The sequence below is a fragment of the Schistocerca americana genome, chromosome 5 (genome assembly GCF_021461395.2).
Source record: "Schistocerca americana isolate TAMUIC-IGC-003095 chromosome 5, iqSchAmer2.1, whole genome shotgun sequence".
NCBI lineage: Eukaryota > Metazoa > Arthropoda > Insecta > Orthoptera > Acrididae > Schistocerca > Schistocerca americana.
The window spans coordinates 520,375,271-520,402,628 of record NC_060123.1 but is presented as its reverse complement, the minus strand read 5'-3'; the positions used below and the strand labels follow the sequence as shown (position 1 = coordinate 520,402,628).

General features: G+C 40.1%; 1 protein-coding gene across 1 annotated transcript in view; it reads right to left on the bottom strand.

Moving 5' to 3' along the window:
• The window catches only part of LOC124616015, a 48,006-nt gene that overhangs the window by 9,178 nt on the left and 11,470 nt on the right, over positions 1-27,358 (bottom strand). The gene's annotated exons all lie outside the window — the stretch shown is intronic.

The following is a 27,358-nucleotide window of genomic DNA, read 5'->3' as shown; positions in this document are numbered from 1 at the left end:
TCCGAAAACGTACGGTTTCCGTGCTACAGGCATTTGAAAATATCCATTTGAAGATATATTTCCCAGGTAGCTTTGCGACAGTGAAGTCTCTCAGAACTGATACAAGGTGCTCTAAATTTCTCCTTGCAGACTTCCAGTACTTTTAGTGGGGACTGAGTATACAATATTTTGAACTGGAACCCATGTCCGAAAACGTACGGTTTCCGTGCTACAGGCATTTGAAAATATCCATTTGAAGATATATTTCCCAGGTAGCTTTGCGACAGTGAAGTCACTGTGAGTGGTGCTTACCGGATCGGCTGATGTCTACCCTACCTCTGTCACCTGGTTCGAGTCCAAATCAGGTGTCTGTGAGACTTAGCTCAACATGGTTGAGTATTCGTTTGCAGAATACACCGACATGATCCTTCCGTATGGTAAAACTCACGGTAATCGATGAGTTGCTCGTCGCCTTTATGATGGTCGTTATCCACAACGCCCGAATCCATCGCATATCCTTTTCGCCACAGTTAGGCAACTGCTTCAAGAAAGGCGTACCTTCACCGTGAGCAAGCGTGACTGTGGTGCTCTAAGAAGCCGCCGCACACCCGAATTGGGTGGAGTCTTACTGCATCACACTGAAGAGAACCCGCCAACGAGTATACGAGCATTTGCAAGTGAAATGGGTGTTGCTCCCAGCACCATCTTGTGTGTTCTTCATGAGCAACAACTACATTCATCCCATCTCCAAAGGACACGATCACTAACGTCAGCCGATTTTGCACCACACGTTGAGTTCTGTACGCAGATTCTGTGCCGTTGCATCAACGATCCCCTAGCACTTCGACGGCGCATTCTCTTCACGGATGAATGGAAATTTACTAGGCACTGCGTTCTCAGTTCTCGAAACAGCCATCTCTAGGAAGACGAAAACACGCATGCTACGTATGTACAGGGATTCAACGCAGATTTGGAATCAATGTGTCGATATTTATTCTGGATGGTCGTGTGACTGGAATGTACACGCTTCCACCCAAGTTCACGGATCCCATCTACTTGACCCTCGTACAACAAGTGGGTGTGTTGTTGGATGATGTGCCATAGGATGTCCGTCAAGATATGTTTTCGGCATGACGGCGAGTCCCCTCATTTGTCACGTCATGTGCGGGAACACCTGGACCAACGATTCGTTTACAGGTGGATAGACCGAACTGGTCCAGTCCCACGGCCTCCATGATCACCGGATTTGAGTCCATTGGACTTTTTCCTCTGGGATGAAATGAAGAGTTTGCTCTGTGAGATTCCAGTAGAGACAGAAAAAGATAGGGTTTCGCGAGCTGTGGCCGCTGCAGGAAAGGTTGCAGAGACACCAGCTGTGATAGAGCGCGTGCACCACAACATCATTCATAGATACAATGTGTGCACCGAACTTGATGTCTTACTTGTCGTGAACCAGACTGCTACCCTTCTTTGAAAAGGACAAAAACGGCTTAAGTTGAACTCCAAACAATACAAACAATAGTGTCTGTGAAGACTGATTAAGTTTACTTTTTGTTTGTTTGGTTACTAGTGACTGACTTTCTAAAACATGCGATGTTCTGAGTAAAAGTGGTATCGTTAGCAACATGTGTTCAAACGGTTATAGGACGGAAGCGGTACGTTTCCGGACATGGGCTCAGAATATTACTCAGTCCCCTCTATAAATCCTGAAAGTCTGTAAGGGGAATTTTAGAGCAAACTTGTATAATTCATCAGATAGGGAATAAGACTATGCCCATTAAAAATGTATGGATAACTCAAGAGATATCGAATTTAACTGAAGAAGAAAAAAAATATAAGAAAACATCAAATGAAGCACATAAACGGAGTCACAGATCTGTAGAAATTGAGATTTTTCAGAAAGCACAAAATTACTAAGCAAGAATAGCTGGAGGGGAAACGCAAAGCTGTAGAAGAATGCATCACTTTAGAAAAGGTAGATATAGCTTATAGGAAAATTGAAGAGATCTTTGAAAAATATTAAGAGCTCAGATGACAAACCAGTACTAAGCAAAGAAGGGAATGCTGAAAGGTGATAGGCATATACAGAGTATCTCCAAAAGGAGAACAATCTTGAAGACAGTATTATGGAAAGAGAAGAAGAAGTATATCAAGATGAGATCGGAGATACTACCGGAAGAGCAAGAAAGACCTAAGTTGAAACTAGGCCGTTGAAATAGAAGATATTTGCTCAGATGCTGAGAACCTAGGGAGACACAGCCACAACAGTATCATTTGATTAACATTCCATTACTGAGCCGGCGAGACTCAGCGTCGTCACCAGGAGCACCTCCAAAGAGTCCAGGGCTCCTCTGGACGAAACTTCAGGAAACGAAAAACTTCTTCGACCAAGGCTATGCAGCCTGGAAGACTCATCAGAACTGTTATTCCACTGGCATTGAGGATATGGGAGACAGGCGAAGTACTTTGGATTTGAAGAAGAGTGTAATCATTCATATTCTACAAAAGGGAAGGAGAGAGGGACACAGTGGTCTAGGGGTAAATCATTTGGCGCCATCTTGTTCTTGGGGTAGGATTCTGGTCCGGAAAGACAATGGAAACCACTGCACTAAAGACAAAAAAAATGTGGTCATTACGCATTCATAAAAAAGTGTCATGATGATCTCTTCACTGGCAACTGCCAAGAGGGAGGTGACCCTGAGAGAAAGACTGAATAACCAACGAAGTCTATCAGAAGCATGAATGTACTAGGAAAGCTAATAAACCTGACGAATACAGTGCTAAGGTTTACTCTAGATACTGTGAGGGTCAGTGAAGTGAAATAGAAAGAAGATAAGTATTTCAGGGAGAGACGAATATTGAGTAACACCGAGAGCAGCAGAAAATGGGATAGCGGAAATAGGATTCGTCATGACTGGAAAGATACGACAGAGATGTACTTTGAAAAGGATTATTCCCATAAGAATCTACAGAAACCAACTTCAGCAACAAAGATTCACCTAAACATGCCGACGTCGCAAGCGTAGATGGAGGGAGACTACATGACGGCATTCAATGTGTAATTCAGCACGTAAAGGAAGATGATAATCTAATAATTATGGGGGACTGGAACCTTATAGTAGGAGAAGGAACAGGAGATGGTGTTACGAGAAAATATAGACTCTGTAGTAGGAACGAGACAGGACCAAGACTAATGGAGTTCTGCAGTAAACTTCAGCTGGTTCAAAAATCACAAGAGGAGGAGACATACTTGTAAAAGCCTAAGGTCACGAAAAGATACTAATCTATGAGACTGGAGACATACCAACAGAGTTTCGGAAAAATATCATCCGCACAATTCCAAAAATAGCGATGGCAGGTCAATGCGAGAATTGTGGCATACACGGCTTAAGAGCATATAGAAGAATGTAAAACAAAACTGAGCATCTGGTTTTGGCATTAGGAAAGGTAACGGCACCAGAGAGTCAGTTTTGACGTTGCGCTTGATAACGGAAGCAAGACTTGAGAAAAATCAAGGCACCTTCGTGGGATTTGTCGACCTAGAGAAAACGTTCGACATTGTAAAATGGTGCAGGGCATTAGAAACCTCGGGACTGCAGGTGTAAGCTATAAGTAAAAGAACAAAGAAGTAACAATAAGATGGATGTCTAAGAATGAGGTGCTAGGGTTAAAAAGAGTTTATTTTGTTTTCTGTGGAAAGGCGGTGGAGCCCCGCCACGTGAGCAAGTCTGCTTAGCTGACGCCACTTCGGCGACTTGTGCGTCGATGAGAGTGAAATGATCACGAGGACAACACCCAGTCTCCGAGCGGACAAAATCTCCAAGACAGCTGGAAATCGAACCGCCCCCTCCCCTCCCCTCCCATACACGCACACTGAAAGGTGGCTACACTGAGCCACTGCGCCAGAGATTGCGCCAAAGAGTATTATTAAGCCGCCTCCATAGTGCTTGTCGAGAGCTCGTAGTAGTCAGTGCCTGTTAAGAACTCGTAGCAGTCAGTGCTTGGAGAGAGCTCGTAGTAGTCTGTGCTGAGATGTTGTAGCAGAGGGTGTTTGTTGAGATGTGCTATTAGGCAGTGCGTGCTGAGATGTGATATTGGAGAGTTCTGGTTGAGATATAATGTAAGGATTAGAATGATTTTGATCAATATAAATGAGGTAATTAACTCAGTTTGTTTTTATTTTAATGTCCTAAATAATGCGTCATTACAGGTTCAGTCAACAAAGCATCTGGCGTGTGTTCTTGTATTAGAGTGTAATTCTACTTTCCTTGAGCAATTATAGTATTTGTAATTTTCTTTTATCACGTCAGTAAAATTGGTATAAAAAAATTCTTGTCTTGTTGAAGAAGAACCGTGCCAGATGTGCGTTGAGTCATACTTCCACATACAGAACAGTTATACTTATGCTTAGGTTTCGTAGGTTTCATAGTTGCTGGGGACTTGATTAATTAACTGTGTTAACGAAAATTTTCATCTCATTCTTTGTTGTTGTTCTTTGCAGTCAGATAGCGTAATAATACTAGTCAGGGCCAACCGTTTACGAGACACAGCGTAATCAGCATAACAGATACTAAAAATAAAAAAGTATTTTCAATCATATTTAATTAAGCCCCCATGCACGTGGCGACCGCTGCTTCGGGTCGTCCCTTGGAATTCTTCTGATTGTAAAAATAGTAGACCGTAGTATTGTTATAGTAATTTGTAGTTTAGTAATTGTAGTCTATATTGCATGTGTAGATTTGGTAATTGTCATTCTTCTAATGGTATTTTTTCTCAGAATTTGATTTGTTGTCTTGTATACGCGTTTGACAATTTAGTGCAATTATTTCAATTGTTCGATTAATTGTGTTTGAGGGAAACTTTTCATGTAAATGGTATTGTTGGAGATAAAGAGTCATTGTGTGTAATTTTCGTACAGTGACGAATTTTTTTATGTTTTGTAAATGATTACGCGATCAATGAAACAGCCAAAAATGATGAATAGTCAGAATAACGAAATTGTTAACATGGCGAACTCGCCAACAGAGGAAAACAGTGTCATGAAAAATGTAGTTGAAAACAATTTAATAAGTAGGGAAAATAGTCCGGAAACAGTTCAAAATTTTTCACAATCGAAAAATTTTCAGAATACGAGATTAACGACAGAAGAGATGGAGCAGTTGATGGGTGCTATATTAAATTTGGGATCACAAATAAGAAGATTTAACACGAAGATGGAAACTTTGACAATACAGTTAGGCTCACAAATAGAAACATTTGGAGCCGAGATGAAAGCAGTGGGATCACAGTTACGATCTGAAATTAGAACTGAGATGGAAGCAATGACAACACGGTTATGCTCACGAATATTGACATGTTTCAAAAATACGAATGATGAATCAAAGAAAGAAATTAGAGAAGAAGTACAACCGATTTTGAATTCTCACAATAATAGCTTAATTTCAACAGAAATCAGACAAGAGGAACAGGGCAGGGAACAGGAAGAAAAAGATCGCGTGATAGTACAAAAATTTTCAGAATTAAATTTACAACGTGCACACGATAAGGAAGAAATAATAGAAAGAATCGAGGAATCCGTACCAAATGACAGAATAAATAACTTAACGCAACAGTGTGAACAGTTAACTACTAAATGTGACAACACTGAAACCCGAGTCGCGACATTTACAGAAGACGTAAATAAACAGAAAGAACAATTAAGTGACTCATCGGAAAGAGTTGAGGATATCTCAGATAAATTGACAAGTGTTAGTTTAGCAGAAGGGTATGAAGAAAGTAATTTATTTCATTTACGAGAAGCAACAAGAGAGCGCCACGCGCGCGAACTTGACAATAATCGACATTCGGACTGGGACAGACGCGGTAGGTCTTTGTCGCCACGAGGCGAAAACTTTGACTATAAACACTTTTTGACTGTTCGGAAATTTAAGATCTTCCGCAATTCTAAGAATGGCATACATCCATGTGCATGGTTAGATCAGTTTATGTACGCACTTCCACCGAATTGGCCACTAAGACACAAACTTGAAATTATGTGCGGCTATTAAAGTCCTCAGGGGATTCACTACTCTAAGTGAATATGTGCCGTAGCGAGCATAGGGCCCCGAGCTGTAGTGGTGCTATTTCTCTTTTAGTTTTCTGTACCGCTGCCTACTCTTTTACTATTCTTTGCATCTGTCAAAACAACTCTTCGACTATCAATCTATCTAGAGAGTAAGTAAACAATAACCTGATATGACTAATTTACCCAAAAGTGACTTCGGAAATTACCGTTTGGACTTACTGTATCTTCAGCAGCATTCATTCGTAGCTTAAATGAAATTTTACCTGTTTATCTTCGTGACAACATTACTTCATATGTTGACGATATTCTTATTGCTAAACATTCTTGTAGTGAGCACAACAAAAATTTTGGATTCATTGTTACGTATTTTTGCAAGAGTTGGGATTACAGTGAACTTAGAAAAATCTGAATTTGGTCGTTCTCAGGTGAAATTTCTCGGTCACATTATTTCTACAGAAGGTATTCTTCCTGATCCAGAGAAATTAGACGCTATTCGTAACTATGCTGTTCCTACCACGAAACGTGATGTTCGTAGCTTCCTTGGTGTCTGTAATTTTCTTAGACGCTTTGTTAGATTGGACGATTTGGCCACACCTCGTTTATGTGAACTATCTGGAAAGAAATCTAATTGGTGTTGGGATGAGGAAGCTCAGTCAGAATTTGAACAGCTTCGTGATACTTTAGTTGCTGCTCCACTTCTTTCACATCCGGATTTATCTAAAGAATTTTGTTTGGCGACGGACTCATCATACAAGGGCCTAGGTGCACATTTATTTCAAGAGATAGAAGAAAACGGCGTTGTAGTACAGAAAACTATTGCATTTGGAAGTCGTGTTCTTTCTAAATCAAAAAAAAAAAATTATTCGATTACGGAACTTGAAGCTTTGGCTGTTGTTTGGGCTTTCACAAAATTTCGGACATTTTTGTTTGGCAGACATACTAAGGTTTACACCGATCATCGAGCTCTGGAATTTCTTATGTCAACAAAATTAACTCACGACAGATTGTCACGATGGGCGTTGTATCTACAGGAATTTGATTTTAGTATTGTTTACATACAGGGTTCTTCAAATATTGTTGCTGATGCTTTATCACGTGCACCTATGGGTTTGAAACAAAGTGCTTAAGAGGACTGCATAGAAAACAATTATTGTTTGATGTATATTCAAGGTGTTGCGTTTGAGAACTTTATTTCGCCTTCGCTCCAGGACATCACTAAGGAGCAAAATAAGGATCCAATCTGGAAGGACATTAAGGAGAAGTGGAGGAGAAAGGAAAGCGTAGCGATTAGACAGCATTATTTAGTCCGCAATGACATTCTTTTTAAACGAAAATCGGTCGACAACTCTGTTTGGTTAGTTTGTATTCCTGATGAGTGGGTTAATAAGCTGATTTGGTATACGCATTTCAGTTATGCACACTTTGGTCCCAGAAAATGCTTTCATAAATTACGAGAAAATTGCTACTTCAGTAATATGGAAAAACGTATTCGATCTATTCTTGCAAAATGCAAATTATGTCAAAAGGCTAAGCCACCAACAGTTTCTCACAGAGCACCGTTGTTTCCTATCATTCCAGCGAAATTAAAGGAGATGGCTGCAGTCGATTTGTTCGGTCCAGTGGTTCGTTCTACTAATGGTTTTGCGTACATTTTCGTAGCAGTGGAGTTGACGTCAAAATATGTCTGTTTTACACCTTTACGCAAAGCAACAGCTCGTTCAGTATCTAACGCTTTTATCAAACATTTTCTTAAAGAAGTTGGTCATGTTGATAAGGTTATATCAGATAATGGATCACAGTTTCGTTCTAAAATTTGGCTTCGTACTCTACGGCGTCGTAAAATTAAACCAAATTTTATTTCACTTTTTCACCCTCAATCTAACGCTTCAGAGAGATGAATGAAGGAAATCAATAAATTGTGTCGTCTTTATTGTCATCAGAATCACAGAACTTGGGATCAGTATCTTCATATTTTTCAAAACATTCTGAATGAACTCCCTAATGATTCAACTTCTTTACCGCCTATATTGATATTAAAAAACAAAGCACCGACAAATCGCATTTCTGAAATAGTTCCTTTTCCGCCTTCACGGAAACTGCGGCATTCTGAAGTTGTCAACCTGGCTCTACGAAATATTGCATCTGCGGCTGCTAGAAGAGAGAGATCAGCTAAACGTCCTGGTCGTTCAAAAATCTTGTCAGTTGGTCAGAAGGTGTTAATTAAGTCCCACCGTTTGTCTCACAAAGGAAAAGGCTTGTGTCGCAAATTTTTTCTGCTTTATAACGGTCCATATAGAGTTCGCAAAATTATTCATGATAACACTGTCAAAGTAGAAACTCTTAAATCTCGACGCTCTAAAAGAATACATCATATATCTAACGTAAAAATTTTTGTGGAATGACATACTTTTGAGAAACCAACAGCTAGATGTAAACATGCGGAGAGTACAAGGATACCGCGCTGTGTTTTGGCGGCACATACTCAAAGCAACAGTCAAGTCTGCGCGCCGCACAAGGCAGTCGTTGACCGCGAACAATTGCTTCCTATGTCACGCGCCTACAGCTGATCGAGCGCTCAGTGCGAATGCACTGACAGCTGTAAACAAATACACAGTTTAATTTCTCCGATTAAATTCAGTATAAAGCTATAGTGACTTGATGAATTATGTTATTAACATTCAGTATTTTTCAGGATACGGTTCTATAAAATATTTAAGAACTTCAGGTAAATTCTGTGTGTCTCCGACGTTAAGAGGACTTGCTATCGAGAAATTTTCAGGAAGAATGTAATTTCGAAGAAGAAACTAATAAACTAAAAAAGGTAACTATTAATTGAGTTTATTTTTTCAGGTAACATATTTCCACTTAGGTACGTACTTTAGACGTAATTTGCTGCTCGCGATTACGTGATTCATACTTTGTGCTAATTTCATGTTCTATGAATTTACTTGTGAAGCGACGTGCTTGCGTACATTTGCTGATTTTTGTCAATGTTTTATTAATGAACAGGATTGTTATTTGTATATATTATGCATCGCTTGGCTGCACTGCTTTTTCACTGATGTCATATTTTTTTTAATTATGTGCCTGCTGTGCTTATTTATTTAAATTAATATTGTAACCTGATTTATTGTGCTGATGTGTTTAGGTATGTAAGTTATACTTTGTGATTTATCTGCTTGCGCCTTCATGTTTACTTATTAAGATGACATATGAACATTTATTTGATTATGCTGATATGATGCTAATGACATGTTTACTGCTTTACGTATGGATTGCATATTTATACATATCTGTTGTTGTCATAACTACTCCTTAATTTGGTGTATAAAATGCTGATATACTGTGTACAAACAGAGAGTTTAGGTCACACTATTGGATTAATTATAGATTGTTCGCTTGGCAGAGTCTCGTTGTAAGAATTGTGCTGCATCCACTTGTTGACATTCTGTTCACTACTGGTATATTTACTCGCTATTGCTTGTTTTGCTTACGCTCAGCGCCTTATATTTTTAAGATAAGAAAATGAACTGCTATAATTCGACGAACGACATTGGTACAGGAAACTTCATAGAAGTCACATGAGCTGAGGTTTTATGGAAGCTGTATAAATTTATGCTAATAGGAAGGAGGCTAACGACATGACATACCAAAAATAGGTTTAGACCATTGACAATTATTACACTGCATTTTTCGTGAGCAATTGAAATAGGAAGTGACACTTGACACAAGAAATACTCCACATGTTTGCTTCTGTTTGCCAAAATTCTTGAAGTGGTGTACACACTGTGAAATATTATGATTATTCACACTCCGTAATCGTACTTAATTACTGAGAGTTATTCGAACTAAGTCTGTTAGAGGTCATGTATGCATTTCGTTGTTTATAATTCATAATGAGCAGAAGATTTGAGTCAGATGGATTACACAGAGGTTGTGTGTTGGCAATGTGTCTTCAGATTGTAAGGGATGATCAACTGAAGTTTGCATTAGGATTTTATCTGTTCTTGTTCGAGGAGACTGACTAGAGGAAAGAGTTGTTATGGATGTGAAATGATATTGGTAATAAGGTTTATATGTATCGACGCATTGAAGAGGTATTATTGAGATTGTGTGAAGTTGATGATTATTGGAGTTTTGGTGGATAAGAGGTAAAGTAAGTGAGGAGCATATATTGGCAATAAGGTTTATATGTATCGACGTATTGAAGAGGTATTATTGAGGTATTATTGAGATTGTGTGAAGTTGATGATTATTGGAGTTTTGGTGGATAAGAGGTAAAGTAAGTGATGCATATTTTTTTGTTGGTCTTATGGAACAAGGAGGATGAAGATAGCAGACTAGAACACTAAAGTAGAAGGAAGATAGTCTATACACACACTTTATTAAATCACTAAGCAGTATATACTTTTTTTTTTTGAAGAGAGGAAGTATTTGCATATCTTGGCTCACTGACAGTTGTTCAACAACAGTACATTTGATCTGGCTTGGCAAACATTGGTCTTGACATGATGACTATGACGTTGACCTAACTATTATTGACTGTTATACATTGCTGCCACTACTACTTGATACACATGATGAACATCAGATTTTGACAGAATTGCATTTACACAGTTAACACTATTCAGTTACACAGTAGTACTTAAGGTGGATGAAAGATGGGTGAGTGTGTTTTGTGTGTTTTCCTTTCCTAATCCTACCCACCTATCTCCTAAATATTATTTTATTTGTTTCTAGTGTCTTGCACTGACACCCATAAATATTATAGGTTTACTGATATTTGAGTATTTGTAATAGTTAATATGAAAATTACCTGACATCATTTGTGTGTTTGTTATGATTTGTATGTTTAGTGTAAAAGCATTTGTATGTGCATTCAGACTATTGTTCATGCCTGAACTGTCTGATCAGTGATAGTGAATATTATGGACTGTTACTTGTACTTTTTCTACATGATTGGTGCCACTAGGACATGTTTAATTTCTGCTGATGAACAGTGTGATTAGTGATAGTGAGTATTATGAACTGTTACTTCTTGCTGTCTGCACCTGCTCAACATTACTGGGTGCACAGATGAAGCTACTTCCATGGAAATGATGTCACTTGTTGGTGTCTGCACCTACTCAACATTGCTGGGTGCCACTGTTGGAACTGTTTCTACTGAAATGAAGTCACTTGTTGCTGTCTGCACCTACTCAACATTGCTGGATGCCACTAATGGAACTGCTTCTACTGAAATGAAGTCACTCGTTGCTGTCTGCACCTACTCAACATTGCTGGGTGCCACTAATGGAACTGCTTCTACTGAAATGATGTCACTTGTTGGTGTCTGCACCTGCTCAACATTGCTGGGTGCAACTGATGGACTGCTTCTACTGAAATGATGTCACTTGTTGGTGTCTGCACCTGCTCAACATTGCTGGGTGCAACTGATGGACTGCTTCTACTGAAATGATGTCACTTGTTGGTGTCTGCACCTGCTCAACATTGCTGGGTGCAACTGATGGACTGCTTCTACTGAAATGATGTCACTTGTTGGTGTCTGCACCTGCTCAACATTGCTGGGTGCAACTGATGGACTGCTTCTACTGAAATGATGTCACTTGTTGGTGTCTGCACCTGCTCAACATTGCTGGGTGTAACTGATGGACTGCTTCTGCTGAAACGATGTCACTTGTTGGTGTTTGCACCTGTTGACCATTGCTGGGCTGGAATTATCAACTATTTTTTTGTTTGTTTGATTAATTAAAAGTATTTTATGTGAACATTTGTATAAACTGATTTTTTATGTATTGTGTAAACTATTATGTAAAGCCACATGTATGAAAAGAATTTGTATTGCCTACTGTATTTTATATATTAGGTTATTGAAAGGTCAGTGCAAAGCCAAAATTTTAACTAATTATGTGATATTTAGGTATTAATATTATCTTTTATTTTTGTCTGTATTTTTCTGGACGAATTTGGTGGTATTTTCACCACCAGTGCTGGCAAAAATACCATCAAATTCTGGCCTGTGGAGGAGGGGCATATGAAAGGTGGCTACACTGAGCCACTGCGCCAGAGATTGCGCCAAAGAGTATTATTAAGCCGCCTCCAGAGCTCGTAGTAGTCAGTGCCTGTTAAGAACTCGTAGCAGTCAGTGCTTGGAGAGAGCTCGTAGTAGTCAGTGCCTGTCGAGGTCTCGTGGTAGTCTGTGCTGAGATGTTGTAGCAGAGGGTGTTTGTTGAGATGTGCTATTAGGCAGTGCGTGCTGAGATGTGATATTGGAGAGTTCTGGTTGAGATATAATGTAAGGATTAGAATGATTTTGATCAATATAAATGAGGTAATTAACTTAATTAACTCAGTTTGTTTTTATTTTAGTGTCCTAAGTAATGCGTCATTACAGGTTCAGTCAACAAAGCATCTGGCGTGTGTTCATGTATTAGAGTGTAATTCTACTTTCCTTGAGCAATTATAGTATTTGTAATTTTCTTTTATCACGTCAGTAAATTTGGTATAAAAAAATTCTTGTCTTGTTGAAGAAGAACCGTGCCAGATGTGCGTTGAGTCATACTTCCACATACAGAACAGTTATACTTATGCTTAGGTTTCGTAGGTTTCATAGTTGCTGGGGACTTAATTAATTAACTGTGTTAACGAAAATTTTCATCTCATTCTTTGTTGTTGTTCTTTGCAGTCAGATAGCGTAATAATACTAGTCAGGGCCAACCGTTTACGAGACACAGCGTAATCGGCATAACAGCTACTAAAAATAAAAAATATTTTCAATCATATTTAATTAAGCCCCCATGCAACACAAACACACACATGGCGTTCCACCACGCTGACGACTCAGATATGGAGGCGGACATTAAAAAAGTATGTAAAACAGGGATGCAGCCTTTATCTTTTGCCGTTCAGATGTAACGTCGAAGAAGCAAATGACGTAAGTGAAAGATTTAGGAGTGAGATTAAAATTCAGGGCGAAGATAGCATTTCTGCAAGGAGAAGTCTACTGTGTACTATCAAACATTGGCCTTAATTTGAGGAAGAAATTTCAGAGACGTATGTCTTGGTCACAGCGTTTTGTGGAAGTGAATCTTGGACTGTTGGAAACCGAAGAAGAAGACACTCGAAGCTTTTCAGATGTGATGTGGTAGAAGATTGCTGAAAATTAGGTGAACTGAAACGAAATGCGCCCGGTTTTCCGCAAAATCGGAAAAGAAAGGAACATATCGAAAATAGTGACCACAATAGAGTACCGGATGATAAGATATGTGTCACAACATCAGGTGATAACTTTATGGTGCTAGGAGCTGTAGAGGGTAAAATCTGTAGGGGAAGACGGACACCAGAATAGACACCACAAATAATTGAGGTAGTAGGTTTGTTAAATGCTACTCTGAATGAAGAGTTCGGCACAGAAAAGCAAGCTGTGGCTAACCACATGAAATCAGAAGACTTATCATTATAGAAAACAGTTGCACAGAAGGTGGGTGCTGATAAGTGAGAATATTACCGAACTACAAGTTTAATAAGTCAAATACTGACAAATGATTTACGTAAATGTGGAAAAACGGTAGATCTCGTTGGAAGATCATATTGCACTCTGGAGGAATTAACGAAAAGAAGATAGGAAGCAAGAAAAAATTTCTGAAAAAGATAAATTTGTGATCAAGGAATATGAATTTAAATGTTAAGCTTTTTCTGAAGGTATTTGTCTGGGATGTTCCTCTGTACGGAAGGGAAATGTGAACGATAAACAGTTCAGACAGGAACAGAATGTAAGTTTCGAAATTGAATTTTCTTATTTTCAAGGAACTCAAGGGCAATCTGTTTAATTGCTAAAAACCATTCAACAGCCAAGACCGCATAAAATATATATATATATATATATATTTTTTTTTTTTTTTGTTTAAGACAACCGGTTTCAACAGACTAGGTCTTGTTCTGAAACAAGTCCATTTTACGCTGACGCCACCCCTAAGTCGTCAAGTGAATGAAAATAGCACGTTATAAAATGTTTGTCATCGGTAAAATATTTAAAAAACATAAAGTACCTGGTGCAACAGGCTATGTTCAGATACATACTGCACTAATACGACCAGTATTTAGATGGGGCCCGTTGCAATAAATTCCTAAACCTTATTACAGTGCTAAAAGTTAAAACAAGTAACACTTCATTTCCATGTAAGGTAACACCAAGACCTCTATAGTCTCTTAAAACGAGACACACAGCAATCGTATTTTCATAATTTTTGATTTTATACTACATAACCGCAATACCAGATCGGATACGACTAGCATCTTGACTGTACCTTTACATAACACGAAATCTTTCTCCGTGTCATTCTCCATCTCAGCCATACGACTATGGAACGCAGTCCCCTGTGATCTGCGTCTTATCCAGAACCACTCAACATTCAAGAGGGAACTCAAGACTTACATATTAGGGACGGTATAGCCACCATTGTTGTGCCCCTATCATCTTTTTCTTTCTCCTCTCCATCATAGCTTCGAATTTTACCATTCTATTTCTCTTCCTCTAACCTATCTACCTCTTCTATATCTCTTTCACCCCATTCTATCGTCTTATGTCTCTGCTTGATGAGAATAACTCACAAGCTGCAAGAATATAGCGAGTAAATTCCCAACTAGCAATGGGACTGACATTCATAAAAGAAAAATATGTTTACTTTCATATACATAGTCATTATTATTATTATTATTATTATTATTATTCTTGACTGTTATAATTATTTTTTGATTGTTATAATTATCATTGTACTACTTTTATAATCTCAATTTTTTTTTCTTTAACATTAATACTGTATAACATGTTATATGTCCTTAATATTCTGTAGAAACTGAAATTTGTTGAACCTGAGTATGCCTGGTTAGGTGTAAGAGAGGGCCTGAAGGCCCTAATCTTACCAGGTAAAATAAATGCATAAATAAATAAATAAATAAAGTTCAGAACTCAAATATCAGTCACTGGCAGTTCTACGCAACCCTAGAGGAAAAAAATCGACATTGAATTTTTTTTCACCAATGTCTTGCAACCTTCGTCCTCAATTATATGCTACAAGTATTCCAGTCTCTGTCTTCCTCTACAGTTTTCACACTCTACAGCTTCCTCTAGTACTTTGCAAAAACAGACATAATGTCTATTGGGATAACAGCAATCAGTGATTTTATGTTACTTTAAATCCGTCTTGATTGCAAATTTTTTTTTTTTTTTTTTTTTTTTTTTTTTTTTTTTTTTTAATTATTCATATGACCGGTTTCGGTTCATTCAGAACCATCTTCAGATCTGATATTTAAGTTACAGGAGTAACCCGTCCAATTCAGCAACTTTCACATGCTACGTCACAAAAAAAAAAAAAAAAAAAAAAAAAAAAAAAAAAAAAAAAAAAAAAATTGCAATCAAGACGGATTTAAAGTAACATTCCTCTAGTACCATGGCAGTTATATTCTGATGTCTTAACAGATATCCTATCGTACTGCCTCTTCTTCTTGTCAGTGGTCTCCACATACTCCTCTCCACTCCGATTCTGCGCCGTACGTCCTCAGTCCTCATCTTCTCAGTCCACCTAATTTTGAACCTTCGTCTGTAGCACAACATCTCAAGTGCTTCGGTTCTCTTGTGTTTAGGTTTTCCCACAGTCTACGTTTCACTACTTCTGTGCCCCAAACCAAACACACATTCTCAGAATTTTTTTCCTCAAATTAAGATGTTTGATACTAGTTTGCTTTTGTCCAGCGCTGGTTCGCTTTTTATACCTTCCTTTCTCCGTCCGTTGTGGGTTATTTTTCTGCCTAGATAGCAAAAGTCCTTATGGTCGTCTACTTCGTGACCATCAGTCCTGATGTTTTCTCGCTGTTCTCATTTCTGCTACTTCTCATTACTTTCGTGTTTCTTCGATTTACTCTCAATACTCATTAGACTGTGCATTCCATTCAATAGACCCTGTAATTTTTCTACACTTTCGCTCGGGATAGCTGTGTCGTCAGTGAATCTTGCCATTGATATCATTTCACTCTGAATTATAATTTCACTCTTGGACCTTTCTTTTATTTCCACCACTGTTTCTTCGATGTATAGATTGAGCACTATGGGCGAAAGACTACATCCCTGTCTAACACCCTTTTTAATCCGAGCGCTCCGTTCTTGGTCTTGTACTCTTATTGTTCCCTCTTGTCTCTTATGCTGAATACTACCCGTCTCTCCCTATAGCTTAGGCCTGTTTCCGTCAGAATTTCGAACATCTTGCACCATTTTACATTATCGAACCCTTTCTCTAAGCCGACAGATCCTATGAAAGTGTTTTGATTTTTCTTTACACTTGCTTCCATTATCAACCGCATCCTCAGAACTGCCTCTGTGGCGCATTTACCTTTCCTAAAGCCAAGCTGATCGTCATCTAACATATGCTCAATTTTCTTTTCGATTTTTCTTTAGATTATTCTAGTCAGCAACTTCGATGCATGAAGTGGTAAGCTGATTGTGCGATAATTCTCGCATTTGGCAGTTCTTGCAGTCTTCGTAATGTGTGGACGATACTTTTCCGAAAGTCAGAAGGTACATTGACAAACACATACATTGTACATACCAACGTGAATAGGCGCTTTGTAGCCGTTCCTGCCCGCCAATGATTTCAGAAATACTGGTGGAATGTCATCTATTCCTTCTGCCTTATTCAATCTTAACTCTTCCAAAGCTAATTTAGATTCTGATTCTAATACTGGATCCCTAGCTCTTCTAAGTCGACTCCCGTTTTCTTCTTCTATCACATCAGACAAATCTTGCATCTCATAGAGGCCCTCACTGTGTACTCTTTCCTCTTCTTCGCTCTCTCCTAGCGTCTTTAATAACCTAAATAAAGGTCAATTCGTCGACGGACGTTGTGGCGCTGTGGTAGAAGTGGTTGGCGATAGTTCACATGAAGCATGATAAATGTAAAGATAAAAGAATTTAATTTTTAATGTTTCTCTTTTTTTAATTGAAACAATCTTTATTAACTATCTCTTAGAATAGATCGATAACTAAGAATTACTTTTGCAATGCTATTTTGTGTGTGCTGTAGAATAAGAAATATAGAGACGTGCATTTTTCATAAAAATGACAGATACTTGTTAGTTAGCAAATATTTGATGAATTTTATATTTACATGACGTACTTTTGCGAACTGAAAGGGGAAAGAATGAAAAAATTATTACCAAAAGAAGCAGCGATTACCAGTCTCTGTGGAGCATTTTTCCCACCTTCACGTAATTTACGCTCCACGGAAATGCTCGTAGACCATGTTTTTTTTTAATTTTAAAGATGTTCCGAAAACTTAAAGTTAATACCCTCGAGAATTTTTCTTAGTTGAGTCGTACGGTTTTGGCCTTTTGATATTTGTGTTCTGAACTTCAAGTACCAGTAATAAAAACAAATTATAAAAACCTGATTGCTGTTTGATTTCTTTATTAGTGAAAAATATATTCTTCTTACATACCGGACGCCCCTCCTAAGAGTCGTCAGGCTCATGTTTCCTGGTGTTTCGGGAGATTTTTGTAATTTTGTTTTGGCAGTGGCTAGCTGGAGTCAACCCAAAAACATACTGCTTATCACGTCTGCCATGGGATGTCTAATGTCGACGGATATCGTCGGTTTCTTTCCCGTTACAAAAAAAAAAAAAAAAAAAAAAAAAAAAAAAAAAAAAAAAAAAAAAAAAAAAAAAAAAAAAAAAAATATTTTTAACACTGCATTTTACGTGTCCATTCGATGTAGTGAACCCAAATTAGTCGAGTGCGACATTCGTTTTAGCGATATGCACTAACAGGAATAGTTAAACACGAAAAATAACCAGTATTGCAGCAGTGACAGCATTGCCCTGGTCCGAGCTGACTGCAAATTGGGAATGTGTAGCTACGAAGTGCCATTGACTTCATTATCAAATAGTGTCCTACTTAGTAGGAATGTATTTGAAATGCACAAGTTTCTATTAAGTTCCCATTTAATTGGGCTCAAATTTCACGCATCCCCTCCTCACCCCCCCCCCCCCCCCCTCCAACCATGCACAACTTCGGGAAATGTGGCTCAGGCATGATGAGCACAGGCACATTTTGTTGCTGATATAAGATATCTAATGCGTCGACGTGGTCCAAGATGGATAGGTCACACCAAGCTTGTACCTTGGCCTCGGAGATCAAATGACATCAAACCTTTCAATTTTTTGTGTGGGGTCACCACAGAAGTGCTGCGTACAGCACTCCCGTTAATACGGTTTAAGAACTGCATCCGCGATGCAGAATGATCACAAAGTCCCATTACCCCCTATGTATTACTTAGATGTTTGTTGTTTCTTATTCATGCAGGTGCTGATATATTCTGAATCAAGGCCGACGAGTCCACTTACACCTTGGAGGAACGGATCGTAATGAGCACGTAGGCTCACAAACGACCCCATACAGGGAAAACTTGGTGACATATTCAGGATGATTTCAGTGTAATGTTTCGAAAACCTTCCCATGGAAACGACCATTTTTATAATCGAAGATCTCCGTTCAGGACGTCCATTAACACGACTGGAAATTTTTGTCGAGGCTGCAGCGTCTGTCGAATGTTCCCCAGAGAAGTCCTTTCTCCATTCGACATTACGAAAACGTATAAAGTTGAAGTTATTATACCTTAGTTCATAAATGAATTGAGTGGTAATGACACACAGTAACATCATCAGGCTTGTGGCCGAATTCTCGATGTCCTCACAGCTCTTCGTTGAAGATGGAAAGTGTTTTCCTCGGAAGAGATTGCTGTTTATCGCAGAGCAAACGTGAGAAACATTTATTTCTGGAATGAAGGAAACTCACATTTTTATGAAGAACTTAATCACGATCCACCACACATCATGCCTTGCACTGCAATGTCTGCAGCCCAATTGGTAGGTCCGTTTTTTCTTTGACGGTGCTGTGAATCATACTGCATATCTCACCATGTTACGTGATCGGTTTATCCCACCTCTGTAAGATCGGGGAATGTTCGGTCGTGTATGGTTCCAGCAGAATGGAGCATCAGTCCATTATACTATTGCCCTTAGAGAATATCTCAGTGCGTTATTTCCTGATAAATGGATTGGACGTGCTTCTGTCCATTTGCCTGTACCTTTGGAATGGTCACTCCGAAGTCTTGATCTCTCATCTTGCGGCAGTGTAATACGGGAGTTCATTAACAGAAGTTTCCTGCCACACGTTGTGGGATACTTGCTGCCATCGCGCCAGCAACGCTGAGGTACATAGAGGAGCATCATACTCTGTTATGAAAACGGTGGCTTAGACACGGGCATTTTGGAATAAATATTAGTTACACTACGCCTAAGTTGTCTTCTGTCATGATGCCCCATGAAAATAATGCCACAGTCTACGAATATGTGGACACGCAATACGGGGTAACAGGACATTGTGATTATTCTGTTCAGTGGTGTCAAGATTTACGAGATGAACTGGGTGTGTTTTTCGTGGCTCTCTGCGGAGACGAGTGCCGTACTGCCCCCATATGGGAGGACGACATGTGGAGCAAATCTTTCAATAGGGACTATTGTACAGTAATTTGTGTCAAGTAACGTGCTGGACTAGAATTGTATTTCTTGTTGAGACTGACCTTCTGAAATTTACGCCAAATCAGATGAAAGCTTACTCGAAAAAATTACATTTCAAATAGATTTTTAGTAACTAGGAAATATTTCACACTTGTGGCTTGCAGCCACACATTCTTAAAGCTCTCGCGTCATGTTTGTTAGCGGTGCCATGGTTACTCGAAAAATTTTTTCTTCTACGAGTACTGTTGTATACTTTCATCTGTGTCAGTCTTACGCCACTAATTATTTTTCAATCTAGACTCTAAGGCAAGAAAAGACACTGAGCCGTGCGTGGCTCAAGTTTCCACCATCATGTATTTTACTCCGTGTTTTTAACGTACTTCACCTCACTACGTTAATTTAAATTACTGTTGTCACTGAGTTGCTGCTTTGCCTAACCGTGAGCGGTGCTAGCAGCGTGTATCAGTATATCCCCTCTCGTAGTATATTTGTTCGACTGTTATTACTTCCCGGTCGTTGTCTGTCGTAAGGCAGTTCGGGTCGCGAGTTCGGGCTGCCAGTCAGTTGGAACGCGTCTGGAACGCAGACCGGACCTGCCAGTCGGGGAGTTGCAATGCGGCACTAGTGCAGTCGGGTTGGAGCTGTGAGATCTGCGTCGACATGGCTCGCCCGACCATTGCCGCCACGCATCACTTGAGCCGGGTCACGGTCTTGGTGGATCGGCGGTCGGTCGTCCTAACGGACAGATCGTTCATGAGTCGGCTGTGTGTGTGTGTGTGTGTGTGTGTGTGTGTGTGTGTGTGTGTGTGTGTGCATCGACTCCTGATTTGTCTTCACGCATGCTTACAAGGGAACCTACCCATCGCACCCCCCTCAGATTTGGTTATAAGTTGGCACAGTGGATAGGCCTTGAAAAACCGAACACAGATGAGAAAACAGGAAGAAGTTGTGTGGGACTACGAAAAAAAATAAGCAAAATATACAAACTTAGTAGTCCATGCGCAAGATAGGCAACATAAAGGAGAGGTTGAACTAAGGAGCGCAGTGGTCCCGTGGTTAGCGTGAGCAGCTGCGGAACGAGAGGTCCTCGGTTCAAGGCTTCCCTCGTGTGAAAACTTTACTTCCTTTATTTTCGCAAAGTTATGGTCTGTCCGTTCGTTCATTGACGTCTCTGTTCACTGTAATAAGTTTAGTGCGTGTTTTGCGACCGCACCGCAAAACCGTGCGATTAGTAGACGAAAGGACGCGCCTCTCCAATGGGAACCGAAAACATTTGATCGCAAGGTCATAGGTCAACCAATTCCTCCACAGGAAAACACGCCTGATACGTTCTATACGACACTGGTGACGGCATGTGCGTCACATGACAGGAATATGTTGTCGACCCACCTAACTTGTACACTTGGCGAATGGGTAAAAAGATTCTTCTACTTTGCCCGATTTAGGTTTCCTTGTGGATGTGATAATCACTCCCAAAAAAGTGATGAAAACATAAGAGTTTGTCACATAAACTGCAACAGTTTCACAGTCACACAGTTTTCCCTTTTAACGTTTTCAAATTTTTCCGTGTGTAGACCATCAAGTCCTGCATATGTCCAAGCAAATCTGAACATGTCCTGGAATTTTGGAGAGCTAAGTTGATTATGTGTGAGTGTCTGAACTTTGATAATTGTCTGAAAATAAAAAATTAAACACTTCACTCGAGGGAAGACTTGAGCCAAGGACCTCTCGTTCCGTAGCTGCTCACGCTAACCACGGGACCACGGCGCTCCTGAGCTGAGACTCTCCTTGATATTCCATATGTTGCGCATGGACTACTCATTTTGTATATATTGCTTACTTTTTCATAGTTCCACACAACTTCTTCCTGTTTTCTCGATTGATCTGTGTTCAGTTTTTCAAGGCCTATCCACTGTGCCAACTTATAACTAAATCTGAGGGGGATGCGATGGGGAGGTTCCCTTGTTAGTTGCTGTTGGGTATCCTTCAGATCTTCGTGCAAGTTAGTCAGGTTGTGTGTGTAGTTTGCGTTATTTCCACTGACGACTATTTTAGATGTTAGCGGCATTCTGAGGGAGTAGGTCGGTTGGTGCGGACCAGGGAGGACCGTGCGGTGCAGTCGGCTGGGTCCACTGGCTGTCCCTGTGCAGTGTCGGAGCGTGTGTGTGGAGCTGTCCGATCGCTACGAGCTTCGTGGCTCACCGACCCAGGACGTCAAAGTTGAGTGGTGTGTTAAGTACCCAAGCCATGTCCGTTCATGTTGTGTCGTTCGTTTCGGTAGTTCGCTTTTGGGGAGCTTGTCCTGCGAGCAACATCGAGTATTTGTAGTGGTGAAACTGAGCCGCCATGCGGTGGAATTAACTATATTGGTTCACTACAATTCAAGTGTACCAGCGGAATTTTCTGCCACGTGGCCGTTAGTGTTCGGTTACCTGTCCTGGCTACTAGCGTAATTTCAGGCAGCGCCCTTTCCACACCTGTTGCCGCTGTCCAACATGGTGTGTAGTTTTGACAGCTTACTACATATTTCATTGTGGATAATCACATCCGCAACTGTTTGGTCTTTGAGTTTTTGTGTACCGATTGGTGGCTAGCAAGTCGGTTGCTCGGTCGGTCCGTGACTGTCTCTTGGTTGGGTTACCGATAGAGCAAGTGTACTTGGGCCCACCACCTGACTCACCTAAGTGAACCTTAATGTTTCGAGGGCAGGCCCACCGGAGGGTGGAGAGGTAGGGAGGGGGGGGGGGGGGTGCGTGCTGTTTTCTATATTGCCCTTTTCAAGGGTGTTTAATGGTCTATTGGCAATCTATTATAGCCAATGCTTTAAAAGAAAAAAAATTTTGTTGTGTTTTATGTAAATCAATCTATGTAAATGAATTGTGGGCTTTCAGCCGCTTAAAACCTTATTCTTAAATTTAGTTATTGTCGTTGCGTTGTTTTCTTTTTTTAATTTAGTGTGCTTTCCCCCATTGAAAACTTAAAGGTTAACGTATTTTTGAATTTTTGGAAAATCAACTATGGGCCTTCAGCTGCTTAAAGCCTTATTCTCAAATTTGCCATTAAGCGGCCTTCTGCCTTAAAAGATTATGTAATATATGTTAAAATTTTGAAATTTAATTATGGCCTTCAGCCGTTTTTATTGCACCTTGTGTACGTTTGCTCTATCCACTTTTTCCTTGAGGCTTTCCGCCTATCTCTGAGATATATATATATATATATATATATATATATATATTATTTGCAATTTTAACTGCATGTCTTCAGTCACTTGAAATTTATCTTGTTAATTTTTAAGAATTAGATTTTGAAACTCGTAGTTGTAAAGGTTCGGCTATGTGCTGTTTTGTTTTAAAGGTGTTTTGATGTGAAACTGACCAACACTTTATTTGGCCCTTTCCACAATCCTAATCACCTGTTCTGCCCAGCGGGTTTTCTCAGATACACCGCGAAGGGATTATTCGAATAGGGCGGAAATCGGTAGATGTCATACACGTGTACAGAGAAACAAATGGATGAGCTATTCAACAGATATTCACAAATTGAGCAACCTAATGACTCGTTGTTCCACATCTGGCCCTTATGCAAGCACTAATTTCGCTTGGCGTTGACTAATAGACATGTTGGATGTCCGGGTAATTATTCTGTACAACTGGCGCTTTAGATCGTCAAAGTCCCGATCTGGTTGGAGGCCCCTGCTCGTAACGCTCCAAAAATTCTCAATTGGGGATATATCCGGTGACCTTCCCGGCGAAGCAGTAAATGCTTTCGACGTGTATGGGCAGGCATTTATCTTGCTGAAACGTAAACTCTGGATGGCTTACCATAAAGAGCAATAAAACGTGGCGTAGAATATCATCGATGTACCGCTGTGCTGTAAGGGTGCCACGGAAGACGACCAAAGGGGTTCTTCCAAGAAAACAAATAGCATCCCAGACCATCACACCTGGCTGTCGGTCCCTGTGGCTGACGTCATTCATGTTGGTTTCCCACTCCTGACAGAGGCATTTCCAAATACGTCTTCGGTCTGGAATCTGATTGCTGCAGTAGAATTGTCTTCAGCGTTGTCTTCAATCCAATTTCGAACTGAACCCCGATGACGAGCAATGACGCGTCTAGAGACGCCGCGTACAGCGTTGCGTTGCCTTCACCAGCCGTATGGCCCGACAGCCACGACTGATGGTCTGCGGTGCCATTTTTTTTTCATATCAGGATGTCCACGTCATCCTTACAGCACAGCAGTACGTCAACGTCATTCTACATCCTGTTCTACTGCCCTTCATTGCAAGCTATCCTGGGCTTACTTTTCAGTAATATAATGCCCGCCCGCATCCGGCAACAGCTACGTGCTCGCCAAACCCCGCCTTGACCAATAAGGTCGCTGGATCCCTCTCCAGTTGAGAATGTTTGGGGCACTATAGGCAGGGTCGTGCAACCAGCTCTGGATTTTGGCGATATAACCGCACCAACTGGACAGGATTTGGCTCGATATCACCCAGCAGGGCAACGAACAACTCTATCACTCAATATCAAGCCGAATAACTGTTTGAATAAGGCCCTGAGGTGGACCAACACGTTATTGACTTGCTCAGTTTGTGAAGTTTTTCTCTTGAAAAAATCATCCAGTTTTTCTGAAACTGTCGTCATTTGTTTCTGTACATGTACATCACATCTACTGATTTCCGTCCCATTCGGATCATGCCTTCGTGGTGCGTTGTTGCTTTTTCGTTTTGCTACAGTATCTATACAGATTTTGCACTTGTGCACCTCTCTGCTTGGGCCTTAAATCTGCCATGTTGATCAGTTCTATCGTTGCTTGCACCTTCAACAATATCAAATATTTTTACAGTCATATGGTGATAGTCCTTGAATTTATCTGGTTAATTCTGTAAAGGCTGCCAGGTTTCAAAAAACTGTCCTGCACATCTACGAATTTGTAAACATACAAACGTTATCATTATGTGTCTCAGAAACTGTATTTGTAATATCGTAGTTCATATATTTATCAGTCACTGTGTTACGACTGCTTTGTGCCCCACCACAAAGAAGCCGTTGTATTCATCCTACGCCTCGCAACAGTTGCTCACAGTCGTGGCGTACCTGTAAGCGTTCACGAGTGAAATGTGGTGTGAATGTGAAGAGACAACGCTGGAAGAGAGAAATGTTTTAATTAATCTTCACAAACAACACATATTCCTCTCTGAAACTGCCAGTGCAGCCAACAGTAGCAAAACTACGGTGTTCTCTACCATTCAGTGCTTCGACTAGACTAATAGCGTTGTGAATAAGCAGAGATGTGGCGCTCCACCGAAACTTCCTACTAGAGACAGGGGAAAAAATAATAAAAATGGTGAAGCAAAATCCAAGGTTGGCGGCATCTGATATCAGAGGATGCCTTGAACGGTATTCACACAAGAACAGTTCACCAGGTTTTAAATAGTTCCGGTTACATATACATCTACAGCTACATGGATACTGTGCAAATCACATTTAAGTGCTTGGTAGAGGGTTCATAGAACTACCTTCATAATAAATCTCTTCTTCCACTCTGGAACAGCGCAGAGGGGAAAACGAACACCTGTATCTTTCCGTGCGAGCTCTGATTTACCGTATTTTATTATTATGAACGTTTCTCCCTACGTAGGACGGCTTGAACAAAATATTGTCGCATTCGGAGCAGAAAGTTGATAATTGAAATTTCGTGTTAAGATCCCACAGCAACGAGAAACATCTCTGTTTTAATTATGTTCACCCCAAATTCTGTATCATGGCCGTGACACTCGTTTCTCGATAACACAAAACGTTATTCTTTTCTTTGAACTTTCTCTATGTCTTCCATTAATCGTACCTCGTAAGGATCCCACACCACAAGGCAGTACTCCAAAAGAGGGCGGACCAGCGTGGTGCAGACAGTCTCAGTAGTAGATTTGTTGCATCTTCTGTCATCTTCCGCCAATAAATCGCAGTCTTTGGTTCACCTTTCCTACAACATATTCTGTGTTTTCTTCCCAATTTAAGTTGTTACAATGCTCGCATTCATACGAGGTAACCATACGTCCATCATGTGAATCCGAAAAAGCATTTAGAACTTGGTGACGAGTAGGTGGTGAAACCAACCTAATTCTGGGATCACATTTTCTGGTCGGACGAGAGCAAATTCAACTAGTGCAATGGTGGTGGATGTCTCAGTGTGAAGGCTAAGGCTACCAAATACAGAATCGAGACCTAAGAACATGGTAGCTGCAGTGAAACATGGAGGAGGCATTGTAATGGTATGGGGCTATCCATCAGGCATTGGGAATTCGCGTTTATTGATGGGATCACGGATAAGTTGGCATACAGGAGGATTCTTAAGAATCTTAAGATGCGTGCAAGAGGCCGCGATTAGGAAATGATTACTACTTCCGGCAGCATTCCGCTGAAACTATGAAGCTTTGGATAGTGTACAACCCTCCACACACTTTGAAGACACCGCCCTAATCGCCAATTTAAATCCCACAGATAACATCTGGAATGAATACGAAGATCGTGTTAGGAACCACCACATGAGAAGTAAGGACCATCTGAAAGCACTTCTTCAAAGTGGAGAAATATGCACTCTGCAGTCACCAAAATTCATTTACAGACAGTGTCCGAAAGGCTAACAGCAGTAATTTGTAGAAAGGAGATGTTAACTAAATACTAGCTGTCCTCTGTTCGAATACTTCGTTCCAGATGAAGAAGCTATTTTAGTTCTTTCTGGAAGTGGAAATATATTTCAGTTGCATTTGTTTAGTAGAAGACTCAGCTTTAATTTGTACCAGTTGTATTTTTGTCTACTTTCTATGCATAACTATAGAAAAGACAGAACTAGAAAACATGTTTATGTTCGAACACTCATGTTGGCCTCTCTATCTTCGTTAGTTAAACTGCTGAACCCACACTTTTTTTCTAAGTCTCTTATTCGGGAGAAAGTTCGTCTCCAGCAGAAACCAACAGAAAAACGACCACAGGACGCGAAATCGCTCTACATCGGATCGGGAGAAATACAGGTCCTATGTATATGTAGACACTGGTCGACATCGGGTCACGTAATCGGTCTATATCAGATTGGGAGAAATGAAATCTGATATAGGTGTTGTCTTGTTGGGAACGCATACAGATGTAGTTGTTTCTTCACTCAGTTGATTGGCAGTATCATTGCATTTTATTATAGCTTAACAGTAATTGTCAGACTTTGTTGACATGTAACAATCCCGAATACTCTGGCTAAACAAATTTAAAATTAATTTGGCATTTCTCGTCATGGAGGTACTGTACTGTATTAAAGAATGAACAACGCATGTGCCTCCAGGAGAAACGCAACAATGTCGCTCTAGAATGTATTTATATGTGGCGAAAATAAACTGATGGATAACTTCCCATGGTCGGGGTTCACAGTCATGTAGAATTTCTTAAAGGACATTACATTCACCTTTGACTGTAGGAATCATTTATTTCCCAATTGCAATTTCGGCATTTGGGCCATTTTCAGGTGGTACTGCAAAAGATTTTGCTTCAGCACATGTCAGACTTTAAAAGATCTGTTTTGGCGATGACATTCATTCATGTCGGAGGATTTTGAAGTCTGACATGTGCTGCAACAAAATCTTTTGCAGTACCACTTGGAAAGGCCGAAATTGCAATTGTGAAATAAAGCATTACTACAGCCAACGGCGAATAAGATGTCCTTTAAAAAAACTGATAGTTAATTTGCCTATTGCAACCGTCA